Genomic DNA, 17,667 nt, shown 5'->3' with positions numbered 1-17,667 from the left:
GTGTGAAGGTGCTTTGAGTGGTCGGAAGACTTGAAAAGGGCTTTACAAGTGTATTCTTTTTATAATTTATGTACAAGGTGAGATACATTAAAATAACTGCTGTTATAGTCCATTCGTCTTTGGGTTTAGATTTGTTAGGACGTGTGCTCATATCGTGAAACATCCACATTTCCTGAGGTAAAGCTAAAGTTCATTGTCATATTTAATGGTAGCACGAGTATTTCAGATATGACACCAGCAATGTGACTGAGAGCAGATTTAATAATCACCAAACAAATCACCAATCCCCTCTGTCTAGGTTCATGGATGAACATCATCTGTTAAGTCTATCTGCTGCATACAGAGCTGCTGGAACACCACACCTTCACACAAACACAAAGACAGCTTCATAAGGACAAAACCCCATATCTGCAACACTTACTGATGTCCTGTGATAGTGGATTTGTTTCCTTGTTGAAGCCTTTTCAAAAGTGTCTGACAAAGAGGGTGTAGAGTGACAAAGACTGGTTCAATGTCTATTGTGAACTGAGCAAAATACATTTCTATTTTACCCTCCAATACACATGTTTTTCCTGAATCAACAGTAGCACCTCAGTGTGTAACAAGCCCCTTGGGGCAAATTTCTAATACTGGGCCATATAAATCAAATTAATTCACATGATTAAAAAGCAGCTTTGGTTCAGTTCCTCACATTCAGTACTGAAAAGTCCCATCCTCCAACCCAGCTAGTTGTGGCTATTGTTGAGAAGGTAAAGATGTGCAGATTGGCAGTGCAGAACAGAGCTCATTGAGGGTCAGCTCCACCTGTCTGCATAGCATACTATGGAACTATTATCAGCACTATGTAGAACCTTCACCTGTATCCTTTAATGCATCCCAGCTGGAACAGGATGTCTATGTGATGTCAGAAAGATGTTGGACTCTTATGTTGGACAGACATAAAATTTTGATTGGAATTAAAAGTGGGTTGACAATATTTTAAATATGTAACGACAGAATTTAATTTGTGTGGATGTAAGCATGAGGTTTTGCACATGTTGGGTTTTGTTCTCTCCTCAGGAGATGTGAACAATATAGACTCAAGAAAAGTGGAGTGAGGCTTTAGGTTATAACAGATACAAACAACTAATGGAATGTTTTTTTGTGGCCCTTAGAAAAAGAACTAATTAATAATTACTTAATAATTACAGTAAAAAATATCAAAGTCTAAAACATTACAAACATGATTAACTTTGATAAACTACACAGCCAAAAGTTTGTGGATGCCCAAACCATGTGTGACTGTTGAATAGACCGTGGGCATTCATGAGCTGCTGTTGATTCCTCAGCATTTCTGGGAAGGCTTTTTCAACCACACCTCTGAATCACCACCATCATCTCTGATTTGTTCAGTAATTCATACTTGTTTGGTGCTGAGCTCAGTGATAAAAGCTCAACAAGCGCATATCAACTCTTTCCATGCAGTTGCAGATGTAAGCAATTAATCAGAGCTTTGTAGGTAGGATAAAGAATGACAACGTCACATCAAACTGCCAACTACATCCATGACACATTTTCAGAGAAACAATGCCACAGACGTTGAGATCATGGGTTTAGCGGTACAGGTTTTTGATTGTCAACTGACATTCTAACTTTGTAACACGCTACATTGTAACATATTACAGACAATACTGTGTTTTAAACAGACCACTAGAAAGCTACTACACTTGCTCAGCCAGAACCTTTCCTGTTGATGCTCCACTTGCAAGTTTTTAAATAAAAGTAAAAAAGACCACTTTGCTGTTTGCAGTCTCTGCATTGGTCAGCCAGCCATTCTGCTCCTATTCTTTTCTCTAATCACACAAAGAGCTTTGTCTGTGTCAGCTTGTGTGTGTGTGTGTGTGTGTGTGTGTGTGTGTGTGTGTGTGTAAGCACTGGATGGGCCTTTAATTATTTTATCATAATCAGGCAATTTTTATCATATCTAATATATCCTGTATATTCTTTCATTCTTATGAAAAAGTTTAGTGTGTGTGTTTTCTTGCCAGATTTGCTTGTGAGAAGGGGGCAGTGTTCCACTGATTACTGGCATTCCAGTGTCAACCCTGGCTGTGTTCGAAATCACCCCCATCACGGATGTAGTGCACTATATAGTGTGTTCGCCATTTTGTAGTGTTGTTTGAATTCTCCGCGATTAATTTCATCCACTATGTAGTGGACGAGAAAACACCCACAATGCACCGCAAAATTGAGTGAACAAGCAATGTACACTACTTTGTGCTCCGTATCCCACAATGCAATGCGGTTGTGTTTTGGAAGAGGAGAAGAAGGAGACGATGGCCGCCGCACCAACCGCCGCTTTTGTATATAAATTTAAGTAACATTACAATATACACATTTGATGCGTGTAATACTTTAGTGGCGTGGTTTTATGCCTTTTAAGGGTTGCGAATTGTCATAACGAGCGGATTTGTTGGTGGAGAAGCATCCGGTTTGTTATTTGTATCTGCGAGCTAACGCTAACGCTAAGACTAATGCTAGGGCTTGCCGGTAGTTGCAGCTCTAGCTAGGAGCAGACACCCACACACCCGCTCACATCTGATCATAGCGTTTTGCTCTCTTTTCCCAATTGGCGGTGTGTTAGAAAAAGAAATGCTTTTCTGTTTCTTGTTCCAAGGGACTGATGAAGATGTTGAGAAGCTTATTAAGCTTCGTGTTAAGCACAACCAGCTGTTCTCCGGCCGAAGAAATGCGGCTCTGCATGGATGGGATATATTCTAGTGGTGCATATTCATCAATAAAAGAAATTTCAGAATTCATATTTGTCATTCCTGATTGAACATTACATTTGTATTTTTTAGTATGATGGTATTTATAGTTGAATAACCATGGCGCATCTGCTGACGCAACCACGTTCAGGAAATTACCGTGTAGTGTCCGAATTCTCCTCCCGTCGTTCCCTACATCGTGTATATGATGTAGTTCACTACATCATATACACGATGTAGTGGATAGGGAGTGAGTGAATGAGTGGATGATTTCGAACACAGCCCCTGAATCTTTTTACAGTGGCGGTTTTCATGGAAATATAAACAAAGGCAATGGCTGAATCTTTCAAATGTAAGGGTCACTTTAGGAAAGGTTATTAAGAGGGGTTCCTCTGCTGTTCACCATTGTGGCAGCTCATCTTTGACCCCAAAGATGATGCAAGGGTTAAGGCCTTGATGTTACCCAAACAGACACAGACAGTGGGACTGACTGCAGACATGGAAACACTTTAAACAACATGGTACTCTGGACATTCACATATGTGCAGCTAATAGTGTTTTACTGTTTGGGCTGCTCACAGATATCTGAATGGATTCTTCCAACTATGTGGTACATGATATATTTGAAGCCATTAAGGGCTGTAGAACCACTGTACCATTTGTTCTGAGAGTTGTTTGAGGAATGGACACGGCATAAAAATCAAGGGTTAAATTGTTTATTTTCTATGAATATCTTCTTGTTAGACTACAATAGCAGATTACATATTTTTTCTTGAGAAAAGTTGATGTAGTGTCCAGGCTGGAGAAGGTTCATCCTTTGGAGTAGTTTTAAAGGCAGTCCCCTGACTGTTCGATGTTTGTAGTGTAAATCTAACAATTCCTGCTTTATTGTGGCATGAGAAGAAAGGTCAGGGGGTCATAATAATCAAAAGGGTTCATCCTCTGAAAGGCGAGGGATAACACAGAATTCCATGGCACAACCTTTAGCCTACCAAACATTAAATTACAACAGTACATTACAAATAAGTAAGTAAATATTATGCATGAGATTAAGTTTTAGTGTCTCATCAGTTAGGACCATTACATGCACCTCACAGGCTTCTATCACCGCTTCTGTAGATTTATTGTTTATTTTATCTTAACTCGTTTCTTACACAACAAACTGTGTAAGATTAGTAAGCAGTGAAATGAGGAAGTGGCTGGATTTTATTTGACACTCTACAGTGGCATAATTGTTTTTATTACCAGATATACTATGCACTTTTTATCCTACTGTAATGCTTTTCTAAAGCACACAAATGATGTACTTAACACACTTCAATGAAACTAAAAGCACCATCATAAGCAGGAATTCTCGTAGACTTGTGATGTCATTTCAGCTCATCAACTTATGTTAAAATAATTGCTCATTAATAAGCATACTGACACTATGCCACAAGGTACCTGGTGACAGTCTTAGTCTGATCGGCCTTCCTTTACAGGGGAAGACCACTGTTTACTACTGATGTTTTCCAACCCTTACCCAGACTATAACCATCCCCACTGGATGAACATTGTATGAAGAAATTATTTACAAATGTTGGCAATGAACACTCAAAAACACTGTCACTGTGTATGTATGCAGAAGCAGGGGCAGGCCTGTGCCAGCAAGTCTTTCCATTAGAATAATAAAATGCATGATGAATCGCCACCTTACCATGGTGGAGGGGTTTGTGTGCCATCCTGGGAGCTGTGTTGTCCAGGGCTATTAGCCCCTGGTAGGGTCTCCCAAGGCAAAGCAGTCCCAGGGGAGGGGCCTGACTAAGAGTGGCTCAGAGAAGACCATGATGAATCAGCGTTCTTGGGATGTGGATATCTCGTCCGGTAAGGGGTCACCGGGACCTGGTGGCCGGGCTTTTGCCCATGGGGCCCAGTCAGGCTCAGCCGGAAGAACATACAGGGAACAGCCACCCTGTGGACCCACCACCCACAGGAAAAAGTGATCATGGTTGTGAGCCTTGTGTGCTGGGTGGCAGGCAAAGGCAGGTCCTCGGGCAGATCCTCAGCATCATAAACTGGTTCTAGGGATGTGGAACGTTACCTCTCTGGTGGGGAAGGAGCCAGAGCTAGTGTGGAAGGTGGAGTGGTACCAACTAGATAAAGTTGGGCTCACCAACCCCTGTAGAGGGGCTGGACTCACGCCTTTTCCGGAGTTGCCCAGGGTGAGAGGCACCAGGCGGGTGTGGGGATACTCACGAGCTCCCCTGGCTGAGTGCCGCTGTGTTGGAGTTGACCCCAGGGAATGAGAGGGTCGCCTTGATGTGACTGCAGGAGGTCTCTGACTGTCGTGTATGCGTATGCACCCAACGTCAGTTCGGAGTACCTGGCCTTCTTGGAGTCTCTGGGTGGTGCTCTGGAAAGGGTGCCAACTGGGGACTCCATAATATTGCGGGGGGGGGGGTTCAATGCTCACGTTGGCAATGAGAGAGAAACCTGGAGGGGCGTGATTTGAAGGAATGGCCTGCCTGAGTTGAACCCGAGCAGTGTCTTGTAATTGGACTTCTGTGCCAGTCATGGATTGTCAATAAGGAACACCATGTTCAGGCATAGGGATGTTCATAAGTGTACTTCACACCAGAGCTCCCTAGGCCAAAGATCGATGATCGATTTTGTAGTTATATCATTTGATCTGCAGCCATATGTCTTTGACACTCAGGTAGAGAGAGGAACGGAGCTGTTAACTGACCACCACCTGGAGGTGAGTTGGATCCCTGTCCGCGAGATCTTCAACTCACACCTCTGGAGGAACTTTTCGTGCATCCTGGAGGAGGTTGGGGACATGGAATCCGAGTGGTCCTTGTTCAAAATCTCCATTGTAGAGGCGGCTGCTCGAAGTTGTGATCAGATAGTCATTGGTGCCTGTTGTTGCCTTAACTGAAGGATCCGCTGGTGAAGTCAAATCAAGTCAAGTCAATTTTATTTGTAGAGCCCATTATCACAAAACATGGTTTGCCTCAGACAGCTTGACAGTGTACGACATCCCTCTGCCCTTACACCCTCACATCACCCAAGGAAAAACTCCCGAAAAAGAACCCCTGTAACGGATGAAAAAAAAGGAAGAAGGGTGAGCCGTAGAGGATGATGAGGGATCCCTCTTCCAGGACGGACAGACGTGCAATAGATGTCGTAAATAAAAAATTAAATACAATTGTGGCAAAAAGGAAAGAGAAATAGAGAGGGTGGAGGGGGAGAGAGGGGGAGAGAGGCACAGCAATAATGTAAACAGATGCATGTCATGACATCATAAATGGCATTGATGACCGCACAGTACAATAACGATGGGTGCGAAATTGTCACATGCACTCTATGATGATATTGTGGGTCATTGTGGGTCATTGTGGGTCTATGGTGATATTGATAAGAGTCTCATGCATATATTGATACGGAGGTGTCCAAAGGCATGATCACAGCATCGGCGCAACCAGGACCGAGATCACAATCAGGGCAAGCGGGGGGTTCAATATCAGTGCAGCCACAGCATGAGCACAACCAAAGGCAGGGTCACAGCATCAGCACACCTATCACCAGGCACAGTCATGGTTACGGCCAGGGTCCAGGAAAACTAGGAAGAGGCTCCCGAGAGGCAACAGTATTAGTGTAGTGCAGTTCAACAGACCCAGGATCTGTAATCACGAGCCCCAGGTAGTGAGAGTACCACATGACTATCACAGATGAAAGGTTAAGCTAAACTACTGAGGCTAAGCTAAGCTTGCAAATGGCAATGCAGTTAACAGACATGCATGATTTTCAGATGGCGGCATTGAGAGAAGGAAAAGGAGCTCAGCGTACAATAGGAAGTCGCCCGGCAGGTTAAACCTATGTCAGCCTAACTGTGGGCTGGTCCGGGCAACCTTAGCCAGCCCTAATTATAAACTTTATCGAAGAGAAAGGTCTTGCTTCCGGTGGCGCAAACGAGCTGATGGACGCGTAAAAAGTTGCTCCCTGCCGGTTGACTAAAACCCCCTAAATTCAACAAGCTTCCTAAACTAAAATTGGCCTAATATAACCCGGGAGATGGAAGGGGGGAAGGAGAAGGGCCGTGGTAGGTCACAAAGAAAAACTAAGAAGGTAGAGTTTGACCGAGACGACGACGCCATGGAAAACACGAGTGCAGGAGAAGATGGTGGCGAGGAGGCACTAGCTAACAAGCTAGGAGAAGAGTCCGCAATATTGACTACCATAAGAGAAGTGATGAAAGGCATGATAACGGAAATCAGGACGGATATCGCAAAACAACTGTCTGACTTTCAACATAGCTTCCAGTCGGATATTAAGAAACAGTTGAACGAACTGAGAACCGACATGAACCAAGAGATAGAGGAGGCAACAGGGAAAATCGACCTCGCAAATGAAAGACTCGAAGAAGCTGAACAACGCATCGGGGATATGGAGACATGGAGTGCTGATGCAAAAGATGCAGTGACCTCATTATTGAAAACACAACATGCCCTCCAAGCTAAAGTCACGGAGCTAGAAGGCCACTCACGCAGGAATAACATCAGGCTATACGGCGTAAGAGAAACAGCAGAGGGCACCTCCGTGACCAACTTTGTGGAGAAACTTCTCAAGACCGAATTGGGTGAAGACATCGCACCCGACATGGACTTGGGCATCGAGCGGGCGCACAGAGCCCTGGGCTCGCGGCCCCCGGACAACGCAACACCAAGATCCATAGTCATAAAATTCCTGAAATTTACAATTAAGGAGAAAGTTATCCACGCCGCCTGGAAGAAGCCTATCACATTTGAGGGCAAACGGTTAACTTTTGATCACGACTACGCAACTGAAGTGCTGTCAAAACGAAAGGAATACACGACAATCAAGAAAACATTAAAAGAAAAAGGCATACGATTCCAAACTCCACTAACGAGGATGCGCGTATTCCTCAAAGATGGAACTGTCACACACCACAGTGCTGACCAAGCGGCGGAGGATTTACGTGCAAGAGGTATTGCAGTGCCCCACACCCGGCCGGCCAGGGAGACGCTGTACACCCCTCTCCCATCGTGGGAGAACGTGAAGGACCGCCGCCGCAGAGACTCGGCAAAATTCCAACGAAGCGTCCGGGAGAAACTGCGGGGATTTCAAAGACGCACCGGAGAGGAGGACACTACACCTGCCGGCGACTGAGAGAGCTCGGCTGCTTCATTCTTGACATGACCTGCTTCTTTTTTGGGATTTCGTTTGGACTGCAAAACGGGGAAACGTAAGTTAAAATAAATGACTGATTATATTTACGGCCCCGTGGATACTAAGCTTTAAGTTCTGAACTTTTACTCGACTCATGGTGCCAGTGTCGTTTAATTATAGAGGGATCTTTTTTCTTTATCCCCACTGTTAATTATTGATGTATCTTTTTTCTTGGGGACAGAATAATAACGGACCCTAATGGAGCAAATTCACTTTAAAAAAAAAACACCGGTCAACATAGAGCAAGCCACCAGTGAACTACTAGTCGTAACTAGTCTGGGGCCCCACCTAGTGGCTGGAATATACCCCACCTCAGAGGTTGGATTAGTCTGTACCTCCAAGTTGGAAGCCCACTCATTTAACATGTATTATAGTTATGTCTGTTCTCATTTTTCAGTTGTCTTTCTCTGTTACTGTATTTTGAGGTCTCAGAGGGCATTGTCACAGGAACCAAGATGGTTTATGGTTGTCGGTTATGAGTAATAGGGAATTTCAAGTTGTCACACTCAATGTAAATGGGCTTACTAGCCCCATTAAGAGGGCTAAGATGATAGCTAAGGCGAAGAAGGAGAAATCAGAAATTGCATTCTGGCAAGAAACACACTTAACACATTCTGAACATGAAAAGTTGAAGAAAATGGGATTCAGAAATACATTTCATTCCTCTTACAAAAGAGGCCGCAAACGCGGAGTTGCAATTTTGATTTCAAATTCAGCTAACTTCGAATTTATATCAGAGATTAAAGATAAGGAGGGAAGATTTATTCTGGTTAAGGGTAAATTGGACCACAAAGAAGTGACCTTATTCAATATATACGCCCCTCCTGGGAGCAACAAGGTTTTTTTCAAGAAAATCTTTGACCTGATCACTTGTGAAACCCTGGGTGTTCTCATATGTGCAGGGGACTTAAATATGATACTTAATCCCAAATTGGACACAACTAGCCAAAAAAGGAAAAAAACTAATTTAGAAATGTGGGTTAAAAAAAGATTACAGGAAATAGGTCTAGTAGATGTATGGCGAGATTTCCATAAACAAGATAAACAATACACCTTCTATTCTGCACGCCACAATGTGCATTCTAGAATTGATTACTTTTTTATGTACAATTCTGAAAAACACAGAGTAAAAGAGTGCAAGATGGGCACAAGGGATCTTTCAGATCATTCTAGTTTATACTTAAAGTTACACGTAGATAGCAAATGCAGAAATACTCTGTGGAGAATAAACACAAGTTTATTAAATAATCCAGGATTCAAAACAACTATAAAAGAAGAACTAAAAATATACCTGGAGAACAATGACAACGGGCAGGTAAATCCAGTGGCACTATGGGACGCTGCAAAAGCCGTCCTTAGAGGTAAAATTATTTCAATAACTGCCTTTTTGAAGAAGGCAAAAGCCCAAAGACTGATTGATCTGCAAAATAAACTCCTAGAATTAGAGCAGCTACATAGTAAGCAGAAAACGCCCCTCCTACTGCAACAGATGAGGCCAATTAAGCAGGAAATAGATAAAATCCACAGTGAAGAGTTAGAGAAAAAGCTTCGGTTTATGAGGCAAAAATATTATGAGACAGGTTCAAAAGCAACAAAGCTCTTAGCCTGGAGATTGCATAAACAACAAGCTGAAAACACTATTCATGAGATAAGAATTCCCAATACCAATAAGTCAACTCGTACACTGGATGGCATTCAAAAAGCATTTGAGACATATTATGAGTCCTTGTACACTCAACCAGACAGAGCGGAGATATATACTGTAGAACAGTTTTTAAATCAGCTAGATCTTCCTTCCATTGGAAAAATACACAACGAAGATCTTACAAAAGAAATAACTATCGAGGAAGTTGATAAAGCAATCTCCAGTCTGAAAGCAGGTAAATCACCAGGTACCGACGGGTTTCCGGGCGAGTGGTACAGGTCAATGAGAGAACAAATAACTCCCCTACTTTGTGAATGCTTTAATTATACCCTAAAAGAGGGTCTCCCACCCCCATCATGGAGAGAAGCTATCACATCTATAATCCCAAAAGAAGGCAAAGATAGAAAGAAATGCAGTGGATACAGGCCAATTAGCGTCCTTAACCAAGATTACAAATTATATGCATCCATACTGACTAAAAGGATGGAGAAGGTGTTACCACTATTGATAAATGAAGACCAAACTGGCTTTATAAGCAACAGACAGACCCAAGATAATATAAGGAGATGTCTCCACATTATAGAACAAATAAACCATGAAAAGACTAGTGCCATCCTGGTGAGTCTAGACGCTGAAAAAGCGTTCGACTCGGTGGGGTGGGAGTATCTCTACCAGGTAATGGAAAAATTCGGCTTCTGCAAGAAATTTATACAGAGTATTAAAACATTATATACATCGCCAACAGCTAGAATTAAGATTAACGGACATTTGTCCAAGACTATACACCTACAACGAGGATGCCGTCAGGGCTGCCCCGCCAGCCCAGGACTTTTTAATTTGTTTATTGAACCATTAGCACAATTAATAAGACAGGAGACAGCCCTTGAGGGCATCACAATAAGAGGAACTGAACACAAAATATGTTTGTACGCGGATGACGTCCTAGTAGCTTTGAAAACACCAGCATCAAGTATACCATTACTTATGGATCTACTAATAATGTACGGTACGTTTTCAGGTTATACCCTTAACATAGAGAAAACTCAAGCTTTGGTTTTTAACTTTGACCCCCCACAGGCTCTTAAAAACAGGTACAACTTTAAATGGAATTCTGCAAATATAAAATATTTGGGAGTAAAACTGACAAAGGATACATCTCATCTCTACAACGAGAATTATGCAATGGTTAACAAAAACATAGGTGATGACTTTAACAGGTGGGGCTCACTCCCTCTTGACTTTGGCAGCCGAATAATGACTATCAAAATGAATATTTTACCTCGATTACTATACCTATTTCAGTCATTACCAGTCAAAATTCCCGACACTCAATTCAAACTGTGGGATAAACAAATATCAAGGTTCATATGGGAGGGGAAAAAACCACGCATAAGATACAATACATTGCAGCTGCCGAAGGAAGGAGGGGGGATGGGCCTACCATGTTTGAGGGATTATTTTGTAGCAGCACAATTAAGACCCTTGATTCTTTGGTGTAACCCTGAATATGAAGCCAATTGGAAAAACATTGAATTGTCGATATCCAGTAGACCTGTACAGTCCTTGTTGGGCTGCCCTTTCATTATCAAAGACTTGTTTGATTCACAGAATCAATGGGTCTGTTTCTCTTTGAATGTGTGGCTAGACTTTGTGAAGAAATTCCAGATCCAGAAGGAAATAAAAATATTGAGGTGGCCTGCATATGACCCAGACTTTAAGCCAGCATCTCTAGACTTAAAATATAGACAGTGGATAAGGTATGGAATTACATCTTACTGTTCATTAGTAAAGGACAAGAAATTAATGGACTTCCAGTCAACGTCTGCAAAATATGGTCTGGGAAGACAAGATCTTTATAGACACAGGCAAATCCAACACTACTTCCAAAATGAGATGAAGGGACAGTTAATGGAAGAACAATCTGGGGTTATACAAATGTTTATGAAAGCATACAACTCAGAGCCCACAGGACGAATTATTGGGAAACTGTACTCAAGTATTTTATTGATCAAGAATCATTCAACAGATTACATAAAACAAAAATGGGAAAGAGAGCTGGACATTGCAATCTCCCCAGAGGATTGGACTGCCATAATACACACCCAGATGACGACCACAAATTCACAGAACTGGAGAAACTTTTGTTGGAAAAACTGTGTGAGGTTCTTCATTACCCCACAAATAAAATCAAAACAAACTGACCAACAGACTCACTGCTGGAGACAATGTGGACAATTAAGGGCAGACCACACACATATTTTTTGGTCTTGCCCTGCCTTGCAACCCTTCTGGACTCAAGTAGAAGCTGCAACAAAGAAGATTCTGGGATTTGATTTCAATTTTACTTGTCTAACATTTTATCTGGGGAAAATACCAGAGGACCTATTCAACAGTGACCGCTACTTATTAAAAATTCTCATGGCAGCAAGTAAAAAAGCAGTCACAAGATGTTGGCTTTTAAGAGAACCTCCCACCCTGAAACAATGGAAAAACATAATAAACACTATACATAGTATGGAATGCATAACTTTTACTTTGAGATTACAGGAGGAAAAGGGAGAAGAATACTGGGCTAAATGGGCCTCATACTTAGATGCAGAGTGTGATGACTGAAAATGTCGGGGGTTTTTTTTTTACCTTGAACTTTGAGTTTCTGAACCAGAGTGAATTACCCTGTGACTGGTACCCTCTATACGTCTGTTTTATTTAGTGTGAATTTAATATGTGTTAATGACCTCATGTTTGTGTTATAAAAAGGAAAAAATAAAGTTTAAAAACAAAAAAAAAGAAGAGGAAGGTCTTAAGTCTACCCTTAAACTGGAAGATGGTTCCATAGGAGAGGAGCATGGTAACTGAAGGCTCTGGTTCCAATCCTACATTTGGAAACTTTGGGAACCACAAGTAATCCTGCATTTTCAGAGCACAGTAATCTTTAGGGTTGGTAAGGAACTATGAGCTGCAACAGATAGGATGGAGCCTGACCATTTAAAGCTTTGTAAGTAAGGAGGAGGATTTTAAATTAAATCCTGGATTTTACAGGGAGCCAGTGCAACGAAGCTAAAACAGGAGAAATATGGTCTCTTTTCTTGCTTCCCGTTAGAACATGAGCAGCAGCGTTCTGCACCAGTTGAAGCGACCTAAGTGATTTGTTTGGGCAACCGAATAATAGGGAATTACAATAATCCAGCCTAGAGGTGACAAATGCATGTACTAATTTTTCGGCATCTGTCTGGGATAAGATATGTCTAATTTTTGCGATGTTGCACAAGTGAAAGAAAGCAGTACTTGAAGTTTATTTTATATGGGAGGCAAAAGATAAATCTTGGTCAAATAAAACTCAGAGGTTCCTTACAGTTATGCTAGAGGCCAAGGTAATACCATCTAGAGAAATTACATCGTTAGAAAAGGAGCTTCTGGTGTTTGGGGCCAAGAGCAATAACTTCAGTGTTGTCTGAATTCGGCATCAAGAAATTACGGCTCATCCAGGCTTTTACGTCCTTAAGGCATGTTTGAAGTCTAGATAGCTGATCAGTTTCATCTGGTTTCATAGATAGATATAATTGCGTATCGTAAGCATAACAATGAAAATTTATAGTGTTTTCTAATAATGTTGCCTTGAGGAAGCATATATAAAGTAAAAAGGATTGGTCCAAGCGCAGAACCCTGTGGCACTCCAAAGCAGATCTTAGAATGCGCAGACGATTGGTTATTGATGTGAACAAATTGGGAATGATCTGATAAGTAAGATTTAAACCAGGTTAGTGCTGTTCCTTTAAGGCCAATTAACTGTTCCATTCTGTGCAGCAAGATGGTCAATGGTGTCAAAAGCGGCACTGAGATCTAAAAGGATTAAAACAGAGACCACACCTGAATCAAAAGCAATCAATAAGTCGTTGTTAATTCTTCTAGTGCCGTCTCTGTACTATGATGTCAGAATGATGTATGAAGTCTAAAGCCTGACTGAAAGTCCTCGAATAAACTATTATCTTGGAAAAAGTCACAGAGTTGATGAGCATCCACTTTCTCAAGGATTTTAGAAATAAAGGGGAGATTAGATATTGGTCTATAATTAGCTAAAATCTCAGGATCGAGAGTGGGCTTCTTTAGAAGAGGTTTAATGACAGCTACTTTAAAGGACTGTGGTACATAGCCCATTAGTAAAAACGCAGTGATTATATCTAATAAAGAATTGTTTAATAAGGGTAAAGCTTCCTTAAATAGCCTAGTTGGGATGGGGTCTAGCAGGCATGTTGATGGCTTAGATGCAGAAATCAGTATAGAGGGTTGGCGAAGGTCAATGGGGGGAAAAATGGTCCAAATAAATTCCAGGCCTTGCTGCCATATCCGAGCTACCTGAGTCTGGGGTCAGGTCAGTTAAGGGCAAGAGGTGGTGGATTTTATCTCTAATAGTTATAATTTTATCATTAAAGAAAGTCATAAAGTCGTCACTGCTTAGGGCCAAAGGAATACAAGGCTCTACAGAGCTGTGACTCTGAGTCAGCCTGGCTACAGTGTTGAAAAGAAACCTGGGATTGTTTTTATTTTCCTCAATTAATGATGAGTAATAGTCTGCTCTGGCATGGCGTAGGGCCTTCTTATACATTTTAAGACTATCCAGCCAGATTAAACGGGACTTTCTGAGGTTGGTTGAACGGCAATTTCTTTCAAAAGAGAAAGGAGGCCGTCAGGCTGAAGAAGGAGGTCCGGGGGTCTCCAGAAACAGCAGACAAGTACTGGTTGGCCAGAAGGGCTGCAGCGGGAGGCAATCACCAAAGCAAAAACTCAGGTGTGTGAGGAGTTCGGGGAGGCCATGGAGGAAGACTTTCGGTCAGCCTCAAGAAAGTTCTGGCAAACTGTGAGACATCTCCAGAGGGGGAAGCAGGGCTTGTCTCAGGCTGTCCTCAGCAGGGGAGGACAACTGCTGACCGACTGGGGATATTGTTAAATGGTGGATGGAACACTTCGAAGATCTCCTGAACCCTGCCTTCACATCCTCTGTGAAGGAGGCAGAGTCTAAAGACTTGGGGGAATCTTCATTCATATCCTTGGCAGAGGTCGCTGAGGTCATCAAAAAGGTCATCCTCTGTGGCAAGGCACCTGGAGTGGATGAGATTTGCCTTGAGATGCTGAAGGCTCTGGACATTGTAGGACTGTCTTGGCTGACATGCCTGTTCAGTGTCATGTGGAGGTCGGGTACGGTGCCTATGGAGTGGTTCCCATTTTCAAAAAAAGGGGACGGAGGGTGTGCAATTATCAGGGTATCACACTACTCAGTCTCCCAGGGAAAGTCTACTCCAGGGTGCTGGTAAGGAGGCTCCAACCGATTGTTGAGCGTGAGATGGACAGGTGATTTGGTGCGGCATCCACAGTGATGCAGGAGTTGCATCAGACTGTGTTCCAACCCTCACTTAGGGTCATTAGCTCTGGGTAGTGACCGAAAGAATGAGACCGCGGATACAATTGGCTGAAATGAGCTTCCTCCGGAGGATGGCTGGGCTCAGCCTTAGAGAGGGTGAGGAGCTCAGACATCTGAGAGGAGCTGTAGTAGTGGAGTAGAGCCGCAACTCATTTGGGTCGAAGGCGGCCAGTTGAGGTGGTTTGGACATCTAATCAGGATGCCTCCTGGACAACTCCTGCTGGAGATGTTCTGGGCACATTCTACTTTTAGGAGGCACCAGGGCAGACCCAGAACACGCTACGTTACATATCTTGTTTGACCTAGGAACAACTTGGGCTCCCTCAGGAGGAACTGGAAAGCATTGCTTGGGAGAGGGACGTCTGGAGTGATCTGCTTAGCCTGTTGCCCCTGCCACTTGGCCTCGGATAAGCAGATGAAAATAGATGAATGGATGGATGAATGGATGGATGATGAAAAACTGTGTTAGCTCAGGGGCTCAGCAGACTCACACTAGCTCAGCAGGCCATAGCTGGTCTCATCACGTCAAAGTCACAGAAGGAAACTGATGGTGATAAGTGAGCTCACTTGTGTCCAACAGACCACTACCTCCCTAAATACACACCATGAAACAAATAGTAAATGGACCTGCACTTGTATAGTGCTTTTCAAATCTTCTGACCACACAAAGCGCCTTCACACTACATGTCATATTCACACATTTACACAATGGTGGCTGAGTCCAGCCACCCTTTACACACTGGTGGCCGAGGCTACAGTACATGGTGCAACCTGCTACTCAGTAACCATTCACACCCAGTCACAACTCCAGTGACGCAGAATCAGGAGCAATTTGGGGTTAAGTATCTTGCTCAGGGATACTTTAAAAAGTTGAATGGAGGAGCCGGAGGGTTGAACCTCCAATGCAGATTTGTCCAGACCTACAGCATGCATCACATCCAAAGAGAGACATGTGATCATGTGGCTGCTGGTCATAAACTTTCCCCTTCATTGAGGAGCCTTTAAGAGCCCGAGCCTTTGAGTTGAGAAATGGAGAGAAAGGATGGAGATAGAAATGACACCTTCCGGGGATTGGCCGTGAAGTAGTCTGTGACTGGGTAGTCTGTGACTGGGAGACATGGTGACATTTACAATTACAAATGCCTTCATTCCTAACCTGCCACAAGTCTTTCATAGAGGGCATCCTCCGTTCTCATTCCAAACTGACAGTGTTTTCAGTGAACATTCATTTTGTGTCAACGCATGAAAAGACTGATTTGCAGTTAAGTTTACACCGTCTTCTGTGGTGCTGACTGTGTGAGAAGTTTTGACAGTTCAGAGAGATGCGCATTAGCAAAATAATGTTTAACAAAAAAAAAATATAGAAACAATACCAATGCCTCATATTACATAATCATATGCCCATGTGAGGAACATTATAATAAACAAATAGAAAATTATCTTATTCATGTGTGTGTGTGTATGCACCAGTGGAAATATGTAGTGGTAGTAGTCACAGGTGATTGGTGGTATACCAGCATCACCGCTGGCAGCATCAGTAATTTGTAGGTATGCTGCTAAGAGGGGATGTTGGTCTGTTTATAAGAGATGGTTTCTCTTAGGGGATTTGCTCAGATTTATGTTGTTCTAAAGGTAAAAAGCGAGTTGCTGCTGTGTTCTGGCAGAGTATGTGTGTTAAATAGAGAGTGTAAGAATGAGTGGAGGAGACTACTGGAATAACACACACGCAGAGAGAGAGAGAGAGAGAGAGAGAGAGAGGGAGAGAGAGAGAGAGAGAGAGGTATAAAGGAGAAGGTGCAGGTAGCTAATCTCAGCTCATGCAGCTCCCATGAGGCTGTGAGGTGCTGTGGCGAACTCTTGGGAAATGATGTTGAAGGTTAAAGACAGTATGTCCGCCATCTCCCCAGTGACCCAACCATTAACCCACCCGAACCATAGATGTATTATCGTGAAATCTGGATACAGCCGTGGGGGCGGGGCCTCGTTCAGTGGCACGCGAAGCAGAGAAAACTCTTTTTCTGGGTTTAGAAGTGTAAAAGTGTAAAATACCCAGATCTACTGGCCCATAGAGCATGCGTAGAAAGGATTAACGGCAGCCAAACGCGGCCGAGTGTGGCCGAGTGTACCCGAGCATTGACTCCAACTCACAGGCTCACTCACACAAGTTACTCGAATTGAGTGCTCGAAGCGAACGGCGCTCTGTCACAAGCATTCCTCTCGTAGTAGCTTAGCTTATTAGCAACAGCAGCTAGTTGGTGGTATAACGACAGCAGTGCTGTTGGTTTTAATATTTACGTGATAATCAGATAATGGTATATTTATCTCTCTCTCTCTCTCTTTCTCTCTCTCTACACACACACACACACACACGCATACATACACAAATATACAAACAACTTATCAGGGAATCATATCGTAATCATGAAAGCAGAAATTAAATTAACAAAATCAAAAAGTTTTGTGCCCACAAAAATATAATAAAAGGTGGTGCCTTTTTATATTGCCCCGTGTATTAATACACAGCTCAACTTTAAGTAAATACTAGGTTCAATACCGTGTAATAACTGTGCGGTTGTTTGAATACAGACTGTAGACTGTATATACGGTCTCTGATACAGACACTGTAAGAC

The 17,667-nt window shown here is 42.7% G+C and overlaps 1 protein-coding gene across 1 annotated transcript in view; it reads right to left on the bottom strand.

Annotated features, from left to right (window-relative positions):
* ntrk3a (neurotrophic tyrosine kinase, receptor, type 3a) overlaps nucleotides 1-17,667 on the bottom strand; it is a 245,384-nt gene that overhangs the window by 33,286 nt on the left and 194,431 nt on the right. The gene's annotated exons all lie outside the window — the stretch shown is intronic.

The sequence above is a fragment of the Plectropomus leopardus genome, chromosome 11, assembly GCF_008729295.1.
Source record: "Plectropomus leopardus isolate mb chromosome 11, YSFRI_Pleo_2.0, whole genome shotgun sequence".
Taxonomy (NCBI): Eukaryota; Metazoa; Chordata; class Actinopteri; order Perciformes; family Serranidae; genus Plectropomus; species Plectropomus leopardus.
This window is presented reverse-complemented; position numbering and strand designations above follow the sequence as displayed.